The sequence below is a fragment of the Tauraco erythrolophus genome, chromosome 1 (genome assembly GCF_009769465.1).
Source record: "Tauraco erythrolophus isolate bTauEry1 chromosome 1, bTauEry1.pri, whole genome shotgun sequence".
In the NCBI taxonomy this organism is placed as follows: Eukaryota; Metazoa; Chordata; class Aves; order Musophagiformes; family Musophagidae; genus Tauraco; species Tauraco erythrolophus.
The window spans coordinates 42,747,551-42,763,368 of NC_141465.1; the positions used below are offsets into that span (position 1 = coordinate 42,747,551).

Below are 15,818 nucleotides of genomic sequence, written 5' to 3' on the forward strand. Positions count from 1 at the left end.
TACAATGGAAAATGCTTTATCAAATAATTTTAAATTTTGCATGTACAGCTAATAAAACTGTGAGCGGTACATTATATTGGTACTCTTGCAGTTTGTTTAACTTATTAAGTGACTAGTAATTTGTGTACAATCAATTTAATTTTTTTCCCTGAATTTTTACACAAACTTTTGTTACTGTAGAAATGCCTGCTCAAGTGAAACAAAAAAATGTATGACTGTGAAACGAAGAAAAACGTAGAGTGAGAGTTAGTGTCAATTAAAATGGTAGAATTACTTCCGAAATTAAGTAGAATTTGTCTCTTTAAACTCTACATGTTAACAGACTTATTTTGGAACAGTGTTTGTAGCAGGTCTAAAAAAAAAGACATAGAAGGCTTCATATACATTGTTAGTTATTGTATATTTAATACAAAGAATTTGAAGAAAGCTAATACTGTATCGCTAGATCTCGTAGCACTAGCCATCAGCTTTAGGTATCTTTCTTTGAATGTATAGAATCAAAGCTGTTCTGTACTTTCAGTATAACTTGCTTTGGAAGTAGGAGTCAGAGACTGCAAGCACAGAGCTACAAACTGGGCTTCCGTGTACAGAGGAAGAAGGCTTTTCAGAGTTTAGAATGAATAAGGAAGAATGGGAGAGGAATGAAGTATCAAGCTGAGTCCATTAAAAGCAAGTTTTAACATGAGGATTGTGAGCAGCAGTAACTTCATCAGCAGATTGGACCAAAAGAGAACTTATCACTTATTAGTCCATATATTCAGCTGGGGTGTAGTCACTCCAGAGTTAATAATACCTTGCGTTTTGGGTTTTGAATTGAAAGAATGATATTTGTGAATCTGAGAAAATTAGTGACAACAAAATTTTGTTTGTTTGTCTTTTGACATTTAATTGAAGGAGTGCATCCTAAGGTATGTCTCCTTTTGTTTGGAAAGTTTAGTTGACCTCCTTTTTCTCCAGGAAACAAGTCCCCACCTGGACTAGGAATGCTACTTTGTCCTATGCTTATAAGATCTTACAAAACTGCTCTTGATACAGCTGCCACTGGCTTGATACAGCTGAAATTCATATGCACTGCTTGGAGTGTAATATAACATAAGAAACATGTACTGGTGCTACTGAAAATATACAGTTTCTGAGACTGTAGGTTTTTGAGGAAAATTAGCAGCAAACAAAAGCATGTATGTGAAAATATACACCTTGATGAAATAAAATAAGGTTTAAAACTAAAATCCAGTGACCCCAGAAGCAGAAAGTGTTTCTGTAGTGCTAGTGTCTGTATTATATGCATCTGGAATTTTCTTTTATTTTCATATTGAATGCATATTTGAGTGATCTATTGATCTATATTGGTTAGTTCTGAGATAGATGTACAGATTGGGCCTAGCAGTATCCTGCATTCTGAAGACCGCCCTGTTAAATCTCTGATACGATATTTGGTTAAATATTTTCAGTGGAGATGAAGGATTCTTTGTTTCTGAAACTGTAACTGATGAAATATATTCATTCCATGGATTTCCAAGCTGGATCATGTAACATTGCATTGCCTCTTTAAAAAAAACCCAAATAAACCATTTGTTTTTAAGAGATATTCAAGAAACAATTACAAAAATGTAAGAAACAAAATGACAACAACTAGCTTTGGGCAAAAACGCACAATAGATACTATTTTCTTTTTTGTGGTATTTCATAGTTAATGTGCTTTGAAGCAGTTATTGTTCATATATTATGCACAGAGCTTGAGTGAACACATATGCTGTAGTTCAGAACTGTGTTTCTCAGAATTTCCAAATGCTAGTCTTAAAAATCTTTGTGCATTTCATTATGTGCACCTGAAAAGATAACAATATGTGAATTCAGAGGGTAAATTAAAAACAAGTGTACAAATCAGATATTAGAATATCTGTATTATTTCTAGCAGCTGACATAGTATAATTGAGACCAAGAATACTCAAAATAATTCCTTGGGTAAGACTGAACAATCTAGGAACGCGTGTGTCTATGGTGTTTTCAATACTAATGCAAACATGTGTTGATATTTAAAAATACATTGCACATAACATTCACCATTTACAAGAACTCTCCTATCAACTGTTAAAACGCTGTGTGTGGGACATGGTAGATATTTAATTTTGCAGAACCATTCTCCATAGAGTTGAACAGCTAAAAATCCACAAGGTGCATCTGTTGTGACAAGGAGTTCTACACTGAATTAGAAGGCAACACTACTGCCAGTAGTCCATTTTAGTTAACAGTTTTAGGACACCCGTGAAGAAGACTGTTAACGTAAGAGTTGTAATAGAGAGAAATATTGTTTCCAATAATGACCATGTCCAGAATTGTATAGTTTCTTACAGTTGTGCATGTAGAATCTAAAGGAAATGTCTATTTTTTAATATTAGTTATAATTCAGTTTAACACTACGAAAAGTTTTACTGAAACAAAACGCAAGAAAGAACATGAACAGGGAACAGTGCAATAGAGAAGCATCATAGAGAATACCTTGAGTTCTTGAATCAGTGGAGAGCAATAAGAGTAGGCTCTTCTTTAAGTCAGCTGGCCTAACAAAGGTTGCTGAATCTCATATAAAGTGGAAGTGTAAAGGAATACATTGTTGTCTTTACCTTTTCTTTTGGTTGCTTTTGGAAGAAGGACTAAATAATGGTTTATAGAAATAATTTTGATTTTCTTGGGTTTAAGTTATTGTACTTCACAGGCTTCTGCACTAAAGAGGTTCACAGATGCCAACCTGAGTTGGCCCTATCATGTGTGCGTTATCATATATCTAGTTTCCCCATTGTGTTCAGGAAAGAAGGTGCTTGATTATTCCATCTGATTTTTGTTAGGAAGGTTTTTCGCTTCTAACATGTGTGCCACATCTAACAAATAACAATATGGCACAAAACTGAATCTGTTACTATTTGATTGGAGAGTTTTCAAGGTCAGGACCCAGTTTCACAAGCAGTTCTATTTTTCAATACAACTGACATCAAACACAAGCTGAAGACAAACTTGCCTAATATAGTTTTCAGATTCAATTTTCTCTCTGCATATAGCTTCAGGAATCTCTGGAGGTCATTCACAGCATGTGCTGCAACACCAACAGGGAGAAGTAATGAAAAGAGTCTAGATAAAAAGCTGACACTATGCCTTCAGAGCGGCGTGAATAAAAACATAATAAGCAAGTTTATAAACACAAATCTCTATGATTCTTAAAATTTCTATCTTGATCTTTATAGCGTATCTTGATGTGAAGATTTGTTTCTGGATTATCTGACAGGTGAAAAATACATGCAAAATATACCTAAGCCACAAAAGCCTGATTTGAATCCAAAGAAAGAAGGTTACAATTTTATATTTAATATCTTATTTCAGGGGTCTCGCAGCAGGTTACTCTTTGAAAGTACCCGTAATAAACAGGTGTGGCAGTGCAGTTTACGAAGGAAATGTGGACTTTTATGTTGATTTTTCAGGGCTTTGCTGATTAAATAAAACACAGTGGGTTACTGGTCAGAATTTTTATAATACTCATACCTATGATGAAACGTAAAACAGAAAGCGAAAACAGGAGTTAGCTGCTTTGCTGTTATTAAAGACAATATGGAATCTAGGTCTACTTTTTCTATTCTATAACAAGTTGTTGAAAGTGCAGCTGTCAAGATTTATGATATAAGTAAGATTAATGCTGTCATCAGTCTTTCAAAGGACTGCATTCACCTATTCCATTTTTAAAATACGATCTGATATTTTCCTCTGAGAAGCAGGCTTTGCAGCTTGTTTTCTTTAATGTCTTGATCAATAGTTAGTAGCAGCAGGATATACAGGATTCGCTTTGATTAAATCCCATGAAATGTAAATGATAGCATACTGTAGAATTCATCAGCTTATTATTGATAACCTATACCAGGTGAGAGCACAGAACTAGGTTATAGTTGTGGTTGGTCATTTTTATATGGCTTGTAACATGGCTCAGGAAGGAATTAAATTAATGTTTATTTATCTCTAGAACTATATTCAGCATGCATTGCAGAATCTAATGTTAATAATATGGTCACAATGCAATTGCATTATTTTTAAAACACAGACAGAATTAAGAATTTGAATTAGTTCATTCTGGCAGATATGGAAAAAGGGATTCTCATTAGAGTGCCTAGCAAAAAAGTATCCTTAATAAAATGATATTTTATGCTCTTTTTCCATTTTTCTACCTCAGTTTCTAGCTTTACATGACACATTTTTTTCCATGCTTTAAACTCACTTAATCTCTCCTTTTTGTTACAGTAACCTGAATTACTATAATATCTGACTTTCCAGGTATCTTGAGCTTGCGAATAGCTGGAATCTCTTTTTTCTATTTCCTTTTATACAGCTATTAGGTCTATTCGTAACTACATTATGTGAAAATCTCTTTAATTTGCTAGAATACTAGAAAGTGATAGGTCTTTGCGCACAGTCCTCTTGCTCTGTGTGCTGTTCTTTGTTGACTTGTCTTTTTAAAAAAGCAAAGCCAGCTGGCTTTTCCTTCTGAAAAGAGCAGTGCTCAGTGCCATCCTGGTCATATCCTACCGAGAAATGCAATGGCTCTTTGACATCCTTCCTAATATTTCTGAGGTGGCTGGAGCTGCCACAGAGTTAGGTCTGCTCTACAGAGACACAGCCAACCAAAGAGTGTGACCGAGTGTGGTTACAGATCATGAGCAGAGTGGAGGCCAGAGAAAATGAAGAACAAAGCTCATAATTGCTTCTAACGTTTCTGCTCTAGTCCGAGGACATGAGATTACGACAGACAGACTTATTTCTTAAACTATAGAAAGCTAAAATGAAGAAAAGATGGCAAATGAAAATCTCTTCTATTCCAGCTAGAAAATTCTTTAGTCTGACTGTTTAGATGAAGCTTGTCACTGAAATATCAGACTGCTGTCTTTGCTTGTATCAGTGTGGAGTAGCAGGGAACATAGTGATGGAAATATACAGGTAGAGATTTGCATAAATTCGATTTACTTCGACAACAGATCAGTGGTCAGATAACACTTAAGTTCCCACAGGCAATTTTTCCTTAGGGTACACTAAAATAGCTGGGAGAGCAATAGAGGTTAGTTTGACCTGAAAAGTAAGCATTACATGTGTTTTCATGACAAAGCTTGACAAGCGTTTCACAAGGTAGTATAGACAAATATTTTACATTTCTGATGAAAAAACAGAAGGTGCTTGCAGTGATTTGAGGAATTTCTTTGTCAAACACAAAGTGGCATTGATGAAGTCTTCCCTAGCTCTGAACAACTGTTTTTAATTCTGCAGAATTTTTCTAAGAATAAGGGTTGACTTGGAAATTTTTGCTTACTGTTATGCTGCTGAATTAGCTAATAACTGAAGTCGGATTATTTCAAAGTTTTTCAAATATTTTCTGATTTTTTTTTCCCAAACTACATGATGCCTAAAATTCCACTGACTCTATGGTATTCTTAAGAGATCGCTCTGTGTGCATGTAAAATTTTTTACACTTTTTTCTTCAGAGTTCCCCCTTCCTAGGATAGCAATTTATATGTGTTAAATCAATTTGTAGATCTTACAAAATTAGAAGAGGTCATTTTCTTGGGATTGTAAAAGTTGGAGCTGCTGGCAATGTGTGTTTTTCCTTATATCAAAAAACTAACTGCCAAAATTCAGTTACATGCCAATAGTGATACACTGGAAATGTAAACTGTTGTCATATAGATTGACATCCAATTGAAAGCTGCATACTACTAAATCAAGAAACTTGTTACTTTTACTGACAAAAGGAAAGCACTGAGAGGTGCTTGCATCATTTATGACAGATGTTGTCACAACATTTTTTATAAGGCAAGTATGTGACAGAATTTGATTGAACATCACAACTGCTGTAGTGCAAAACATTCATTTTCAAGAAACCCTTTTGTAACAATTGCAGCAACCACTTGCTCAAAAAGACTCCTGTCCTTTGGGAAAAAAAATGCTTTCTGTAGGGGTACAAATAATACTGCACTTAAAAAACAACAACAGAAAAAAGGCTGTTTAAAAAAAAGAAAAGTTTGACTTCTTGAACTGAAACTCTTCAGACTGCCTAAAAATGATTATGTGCATTTCTAGATACTGGAAAACTTAATTAGGGATGCAGGAATCAATTACTGAAAACACTCGGGAGGGGGAGGGAATAAATACAAACATGAAATTTTATTTAATTATTAAAATATTATTTAAAATAAAAGCAAAATTAATATTATTAGACATTTTCAATAATAAAATTGTTTATTGACAGCATCTTAGTATCACCAAAGAGACTCCTTGGGTTGATTCTGCCTAATACTTCAATAGATTGCAAAACAGGCTGGAACGTTTTCCTCAACACTTCATTTAGTTGAAAAATTTTAAGAGCCAACCAGGTAACTTCAGCCTTAAAAACCCAAACATATAAGTAGTCCTCATATGGCAAATAGCAGCACTATTGGCTGTACTTTTGCCTATGAAGATTATTACTGTGTTTTACAGATTAATTAGTTTTAATTGTTGTTAGTATCGTGGATCTCTTTGGGATCCAAGGTGTTACTGAAGTATAAAGTAGCATTTCTGTTCCCCAAAAGACTGACTCCCTGGATGTAATGCCTTATTAAATTTTCCTTTCAAAGTTATCATGAAAAAGGTTAAAATGTTTGTTCATTAAAAAAAAAGGAAATCCTTATTTCATGATTGATTAAAACAAAAACTCATGTATCATCCCAGAACATGAAAACTAATATGCATTGAAAGCTCTTAACTGTTTTCTTCATTGTCAAATGTAAAACTCTTTATCAGAGATTAAAGTATTTGTAATAGGCCACCATCAATGAATGTATATAACAATTTAGTCAAAAGCTTGTATTTACCTTAAATAAGTTAAATTAGCCTTGGTATTGTGATCAGTGATGCTACTATAGACTGGATCTAGAACCACCATGTAGCTAATATATGAAAGGATCCTGAGATACCTTTTTTTTTTGTTTTGGTGTCTGCTTAATTCTTACACTCACTAAAAGTGATCTATTCATACCTTCACCTTTCGCTTTTCAATATTTAGAGGGCCCATCAATCATGTTAAACTTTGCCTAAGGAAAGGTTCACAGGGAGTGCTATGACAGTGCTGTATTACTAAAAGGATTCTGAACTTTGGAACAGTTTATCTTTCAGAAATATTTGAATAGAACAATAGGTCTAAGCAGAGGAAGAGTTATTAATGCTATCTCAGTTTACAGATATAAATAACAGTCTTCAATTGGTTTTATACTACATGGCCTTGCTCGACTCATAATCTGACTAGGATAGTGTACTGCAGATTTAAAACTTTTACATCACATGTGGAGCAGTTGAATGTTTACATACACTGTGCCAGGATTATTTCTGTGTATTATCTTCAGTCTTAGCTCTTCATTCCCAAAACATTCTCTGTCCTCACACTATTTTCAATTCAGCTTTTAGAGAGTGTTTGAAACTGAGAATATAGCTTTATAGGACATGGAGAATGGTCAAGGTTGGAAGGGACCTCTGGACGTTATCTGGTTCAACCTCCTCCTCCAACTTAATGAGATTCCTGTCAGCCCAATTTTCCAGCCTGTCGAGGTCCCTCTGAATGGCAGCACAACCCTCTCTTAGTGTATCAACCACTTCTCCCAGTTTTGTGTCATCTGCAGACTTACTGAGGGTACACTCTATCCCATCATTTAGATCCTTAGGGAAGACGTTAAATAGAATTGGGCACAGTACTGACCCCTGAAGAACACAACTAGTTACTGGCCTCCAACTAGACTTTGTGCCAGCAATCATCACCTTGCGGGCTCAGTGGTTCAGCCAGTTTTCAATCCACCTCACTGTCTGCTCCTCCAGCCCATACTTCTTCAGCTTCTCTATGAGAATCTTACACGAGACAGTGTTGAAAGCCTTACTGAGATCAAGGCAGACGATATCCACTGTTCTCCTTGCATCTACCAAGCCAGCCATTTCATCATAGGTGATGACCAGTTTGGTCAAGCATAACTTGCCCCTGGTGAATCCATGCTGACTATTCTCAATCACCTTTTTGTGCTTTGTATACCTAGAAATGATTCCCAGGATTAGTTACTCCATCACTTTCCCAGGGTTTTAGATGAAGCTGATTGGCTTGCAGTTCACTGGGTCCCCCTTATCATCCTTCTTGAAGACAGAAGGGACGTTTCTTTCCTCCGGTCTTCTGTCACCTCTCCCAGTCACCATAATCTATCAAAGTTTATAGAAAGTGGCCTTGCAATGACATCGGCTAGCTCCCCCAGCACTCATGGGTGCATCCCATTAGGGCCCATGGACTTATGTATGTCCAGTTTGCTGAATTATTCTCCAACCTGATTCTTTTCCACAAATGGTTAAGTTTTTAAAACTCTTAACTTCTGTACATGGAAATGATCTTGAAGTGCCTTCTATGATGGCAGTATTCTTATCAAATAAATCATTAACGTTCCACTTTTAAGTATCTTGCATACAGACTAAGTATTTGGACAAGCTCTTCTCAACAGCAGATCACAATCTTAACTTTTTGCTATGGAGCACTAAGTTAACTTCACCTTAACGTTATTTACGTTATGATGCACATAAGCCTACTTACATGATTTATCTCACTGAAATTCTTAGTGTTTGATAGAGTTTACCTATTTTTCTGACAGATAGTGACATATATTCTTATTCCCATTGCAGTCCAGTGTTTGCGAAAGCAAGAGCTTTTCTTTACATTGAGTGAAAGACATATCTAAACACCTTTCTGTTGTGTGTAGAGAAATTTGGAAAAATGCGTTGTACAATAAACAGCTTAGTCACGCTTCTACAGGAACGAAGGACAGCAAGAAAATTCTACCAGATCTCTCATATGACAGAGGATAAGCCTAAGAAAGCTGACACTGAACTTTCTACTATAAATTTAAAGTTATGATGCTATTTGTTAATCTAACAATAGTAACATATTAAAACCCATAACTTTCATGGGTATTTTTCAAATATAACAGTACACATTCATTTCTAAATCTTTTTCTTTTCTCCTAACAGTTTTTAACCTTCAATTTCTACTTTGTTTTGGACCTCTAAGAATTATGAGGTCTTAAGTTTTGGTCCCTCTCTCCATCCCACTCCATCCCATAATAATCAAAATTATATATAATCCATAATGACTTGTTAGACATCATTAAGAGCTCCTTGAATGTAAAGGAAACCTAGGCACTTGTATTTTAAATTGATGACAATAGCACATAATGTAAATGTTTCCTAAGTGTTCATGAAATCAAGTACTAACTGTTACCCATTTATACTCTATAAAAATTACTATTTATAAAATATTCATTATACAGTTACCAAGTCATTTTTTCTAGGAATTGTTTTTCCTATATATTCAAGACTAAGACAATTAGACATTAGTCAGTCTGACATTGGTGTTTTATTTAAACAGAATAAGACTCACTTTGAGACATGCTTTTTATGTTTAAAAAATGATTAAAATGTTAAGAATATGTTAGCTTAGAGATACAATGCTCCAAGGATGTATACTTTCCACATTGAGAACCATGGGTGGAATTTCGTTGGTAATAATTTTTTGATCAACATAAAGACTTTATTCTGAGTTCAGATCACCAGGAAAACTCCATCTTTCCTTTCAAATTTCAATATTGTTTTGTTGTTTTGTATTTTTTTGTAACACAATTATATTAGTTCTTTTATTTAATCAGACCTGTGTTGTCCATTGTAGTTCTATTACTTTTCTTTCAGAACTCCTTTGTGCCCTGCAACACCTGGCAGGTACCTGTAGCCCCCTCCATAAAAAGTGCTATTGGCAGTAAGAACTTTGCATGGAAGGGTTGTACTGCATGGAAGAACTTAATGTATTCTTCAGTTTATTTCCTCAACTTTGAAGGACAGAGGGAGATGAGACCATTTATCACTGGGACAAGTCTAAGGAATAAATCAGTCTCAGAACTGTCTTCCCAGATCTGTCTCAGGGAAGACTTCTTGGAGCATGGATGCTCAAACTCTGTAGAAAATTCACTGCAGTGACACAGTATAAGAAAAAAATCAAAGGAAAAAGAAAGTAGTTTAGTATAGGCCTTCACCTAGGCCTTCACCTGTGTGTTATTGTGGAGTCTAGTTGTTCATAATCAAGTTCACAAGGCTAAAGTGTTGTTAAGATGACAATGAGGCTTCTTATGAAACAAGGAAAACCTGCCTGGTGTGCCACCTCCAAATCAGACAACTGCTGGTTTGCCCACAGAGGGAAGGCTCATTCGATATATCACTAGAGAAGGTGTTGTGTTCCTAGAGAAGTTCCTTGTGTTAAAATAATGAATTCATTGAGGAGTGCTGTCTGTGCATAGGCACAGGGTATAAGTATTCTTCCTTTATTCTCCTCAGAGTGAGTACAATGCAGCTGGATTTCCTCGACTAAAACAGAAATGAAGTTTAGTGGGTGTATGTTACTGTTATTCATTGTCTAAATGATTTAAGGCTGGCATATGCCCTAAGCGGTACTGCTAACCATAGAACTAAATCCCCAGGCTTGACATGCACATTGAATTAAAATCTACATCCTGTTACTATGTTGTTTCTTCTTTGTCAAAAATCTTCGACCTGCTAGATACAGTTACCTTACATAATTAAAACTTCAACACTGCTTAAAGCATTCAGAAGGATGGTTAGGAACAGTCCTGTGAACTGACTTGGTTCTGCTTAAGGACTTTGGCTTGAAAGGAGGTGTTGGAAGGGGTTTGAAGCCTTTGGGAGTGTTGTCATTCTTTCTATCTATTCTGTTCCTGTTCAGAACCTAAATAAGGAGTTTGATTTATTTCAAGTTGTCAGTTTGACTCTCTCTTGAAACACAACACTGAAGTAAGCAGAACAAAAGAAGTGAAAAGAAAAAAAAAGCTCTTCTGCAGTTGACTTCATTCTGCTTTTCTTATTTCTGAAGTTAATATATGAATTTCAATTTCATGACACATTCCTATTATTCTCACTCTTAAAGTTTAACATTACAGATTATTTTCAATGTGCAAAAAATACCAATATACTTTTGACTTTCATCCAGTGTATTTCAAGTTTCAAGAACAAGTTGAAAATCACACCTAGTTCAGAGTATTGTTGGATTGTTTTTGAGCTTTTTGTTAGACATTTTATTTCTGTGTTTTATTTTTCTCCTTTTATTGTTCTATATTGTTGCCTTCTTTCTTAAACAGCAGAAAGAGCTAATGAGAAGTTACCTTAAAAGCTACAGGTTGGTGTGGTTTAATGACTTAAATTTCAATTATTTGTTTGGTTTGGTGTTTGATCATATCACAGGAGTGAACTGATTTAACCTTTAAATAAATTGAAATGTTAAGTCTTTAATTGTATTTCTGATGGGTTGCAGTAGGATAGAATTAGCTACTCAGATATTTGAAAAAAAAAAGAATTTGATTCTAGTTCTGCATTTATAAATTAATTGTGCGGGGAGGGGGAAAACAAAAAAAATGAACCCAAAAAACTATCCCCTTTGAGTCATAGAAACTGTCAGTGCAGTTCTGGATAAATTGTTTCAGAATGAGATCTGTTGATGTATGTTGTGTAATTAATGTTGATTTATATTTCTCTATTAATTTTAATCGATCATATATATACTTCTGCTGAATGAACCATGTCATATCTGTGCAAGCATGAAAGAAAGAGAAATAAGGGACAGCTGTATTATTTCAAATAGTATTTTTGTTCTGAGAGGAGATAAATGTCAGAAAAGAAACATACCATGCAAACACTTTCTAAAGGTAATTCCTATAAATAATTTGATAACTCAAATATTTTAACTGCTCGGTCAAAGTGGAACAGATTATTACTGTCCTCAGTAGCAGTAGATAACACATCTTGAAGCTTTTAAAGAATATATAATACTGAGCAGTGCACTTCTGAAATACAGATAAGAATAGAAATTTCCTCTGAGATAAGATAACATCTGTTTATCTGTCTTTGGTATATAATTTGCTTTAGGTGTCAGACGGATTTTTAATATCCAGCTCAGAGAGAGGAAGACGTAAAAACACATCAAGTACAGAAAGTTCTAAAGGACAATATTAAACCAAACAAAATAAAACCAAACAAAATATTTTGAAATCTACAGAAAACTATGATATATTTAGTTTTCATTATTCATTTCTAGTTGGTGCTGTTAGTTGCACTTTTTTTTTTTTATCCTTCAGGCAATTAAATTGCATTCATCAGAGACAGACATGTTCAAAGACTTCACAGCCGTTTTCTCCCTCCACTTGAATAAAGATGCAAAATACAATAGCCTTCTGATTATAAACATTAAAAGAGTACAACCAAGGCATTCCTCTTAAACTGCAATTACTATATTGGCAGAAAAACACCGTGTATAGTTCTGAGGATGTTAGTGATTATTCTGTGACCCTTTTTGAATTCACCTTCCTTTCTAGACAAAGCAATGAAGACAGAGAAAGTGATGACTAATATTTTGTTTTCTCAGTGATTTTCTGGGAGTTATGTCAGATCACTGAAGTTTGTAAGCTCTAAGTGCCAACTCAGTTAAACTTAAGTAACTACTAATAACACATTTTTTTTTAGTGTTGACATTCTTTTCTAGCTTCAATGCACATTAGCAAGTGAACAAATAGCAAGTGAATCTGCAACGAAATAGTTCTTATTTTTACATATATGAAAAGTAACTCTATTGCAAGTTCCTTTTGCCTTAAAAGCACATTATGTAGTTTCCTTTCTCATTGCCTCGCAGATCTTAATACAGTGTTCCTTCCTTCCTCACTGCTCCTGCTTGAAATGGCATTGTTTTAAATGTTACTTTTTTTTGATGGCCCAAAGTTTGCAGTTATGTGGGCCCCGCACATTTTTTGGAGCTACTCATGACCTGCCACTCTGTGGAAGAAGTTGGTCCTTCCTCCCATTTTCTCCTCCCCGGCAGCACTAGTTGCCACACTCACTCCTTCACCTGCTGACAGTCAAAGGAAAGCTATGGTTTATTGCCACTGTGAGGAGAGGGATGGGAGAGGTGATGACTGCTATCACCGAAGTGTGTGAAAGCGCCGTACCTAATAGTGTTGTGCTGCTCTCTAGCTAGCACAAGAGGAAGCTTTGGGGTGCTTGAGCACCATTCACTATTTAAACACCTATTTCTCATGTCCTCCAAAGCAGGGAATGAGGGCTGGGTGAAGGGGGCATGAATTCAAAAATTCAGACTTTGAACCGTGAGTTGGAAACTTGTTGCTTTAGGTATTGAGCTGAGTCCTCTGCTGAAAGCCATAAACTCAGCCAATTGTGTCCATTAATGAATGACAGGTTCAGTACATTGCCTTTTGATCAGTGAATGCCCTCTCTGTTATCTTGGGCTAACAGCTAAAAGGAAAAGTGCAAGAGAAGAACTAAAAGGTATAGTTTACAGCTCCCCTATGTCAGGAGTCATTTTGTGGAACTGGCATCACAGTATCACATAGTGGTTAAGCTTCAAAGAGACTTCTGGATTTTGTCTGGTCCAACCCTCCTGCTCAGGCAGGGTGACCTAGATAAGGCTGCCCAGGATTGAGTCCAGGCAGCTTTTGAGTATCTCCAAGGATGGAGATTCCATGACCTCTTTGGGCAACCTGTTGCAGGGCTCAGTCACCCTTACAGTTTCCTGATGTTCAGAGGGAACCTCCTGTGTTTCAGTTTGTTCCAATTGCCTCTTGTCTTGTCACAGGGCACCACTGAAAAGAGCTTAGCTCTGTCCTTTGCGTTCTCCCTTTAGGTATTTATACATGTTTATGAGATCCTCCCTGAGTCTCCTGTTCTCCAACCCGAGCAGTCCCAGCTCTCTTATGCTTTCCTCATATTAGAGATGCTTCAGTCCCTTAATCATCTTTGTGGCCCTTTACTGGAATCTCTCCAGTCTTTCCACGTCTCTCTTGTACTGGGGAGGCCAGAACTGGACACCAGTATGGGGTAGAGCAGTCTCTACTTTGTTTGTGTAATTTAGGTAAAAAGAAATAAAATAGGGTAGAAAACACCTGGATTAATTTCAAAAGAGATGAAAGAAAATCTGATGAATACAGATTTTTATTACTAATCATTCACATCTCTGTGTAAAAATTAAAAAAAAAAAATAAATAACAGGGTGAAGGAAAGAGATCCTTTAGGGTTATATGTTTTGCTTTTGGTATCAAAAACTGCCACTCTTTAACCGTACAAGATACTCTGTTGTACCAAACCAAACAGTGTAATGTTACCAAGAAACACTTACAAACCTCTTTCCATGTCAGAAAAAAATATGTATCTATTTTCTCACCTTTTTGTGTGATTTTAATTAAAAGCTTGCTGCATTGGAACAGCTGTTTAGAATAACTAATTTACTTCATAGTCATCCACAGGTATGTGATTTTAAAGTGCAGAAAGGAAAGTTACAAGGATTCCATTTCAGAAATGCAATAATGATATGGATGGGTGGATAAATATACTTAATTGCAATGTATGTCATTAAAAATCACCATTTGCAGGAGTCACTTTTGGTATCATAATATTTCTATTTATTCAGGCTAGATGAATCATGTATATGTTAGTTGATTTGGTAGATGGTTTGTAATCATACAGTATTTTTAATGTTGAAAGCATCTTATGGTTCTTTTATAGTGACATCATTTAGATGCTTGTGCACAGCTTTTTCCCTTTCTACAGTTCTGAAGAGGGTCACCGATTCCCCAGTGAACCAACTTAAAACCTTTCTCATTAATGCAAAATAGCTGTGAATTCCTTGGCAAGATTAGTTAATGCTACGGATTGCTTTAATGTTTCAAGTGGTTTTATGGCCAGTGTTGAACCTTCATGTGCTCCTTGAGTTTTCAGACAGACTTTGCTGAATTAGCATCAATGCCAACGAGAAAAACCATCAGACTTTCAGAAATACTAGAAAGCACAAAAACCTCCAACTTACTGTGCATGGGTTGCACTGGGTTTGTTCGGTTTTTTTTTCTTTCCTGTTAAAGACAAGTTACCCCACAGGAAGAGTGAGGGAAACAGGTTTTCTCTACTCTGTAAGGAGACTAGGAAAAATGCAAACAAGCATCTAGGTCCTTTAAAAATTTATAGTTTTATTATTTATTATTTATTTTATTATTTATTATTTATTTATTTTGCAGTTCAATGTTAGAAAATGCAAAGCACACTCTATAAAGCTTTATGTCAGGTTTCTGGTTTAACTATTGTGTTGTTTAGGCAGTTGATTCAGATATTCTTTATCTAATCTAAAGGGTAGGTATTTAGACTCTTTGTTTTCTAATATTTTAGCATCTCAGTGAAGCAATACCACGTGTTCTTGTGTTTTCCCTATTTTAGTATTTTTCTTGTTTGGCTGGACTTTTGAAAATATGAGAAAAAAATAACGAAACGCTATTCAGTGTAGCCTCATCTGCCATAATATTGTTCATAATCAGTTGCTTTTGCACAATTAACTGAAGGAAAAAAAAATAGCCCAACAGTTTATAGCCATCTATTTATAAATAACAAAAATCAAGAAATGCAAATCAGTCTTGAAATTCTGAATGATTTAATGTTACATGCTTCTCTGTCCAATGGTAGCTGTCTGTAGCACTTCTCAACATTTTTGACTGCAGAGAATGATACTGTGCTTCAGTGTTGGGTACTTCCCCAATCCAAGCAATGAATAATGAACAGATCCTTTAAAAGCCAGCTAACAGAGCAAGAAAGGACATGAAGGAGATGTGTCCATCTTCTTCAAATAGAAGGAAAAAAATCCACAAATATCCAAATAAGAGCACATGATATTTTCAGGTTAT

At 35.4% G+C, this 15,818-nt stretch overlaps 1 protein-coding gene across 2 annotated transcripts in view; it reads left to right on the top strand.

Moving 5' to 3' along the window:
* DMD (dystrophin) overlaps positions 1–15,818 on the top strand; it is a 1,192,425-nt gene that overhangs the window by 829,862 nt on the left and 346,745 nt on the right. The gene's annotated exons all lie outside the window — the stretch shown is intronic.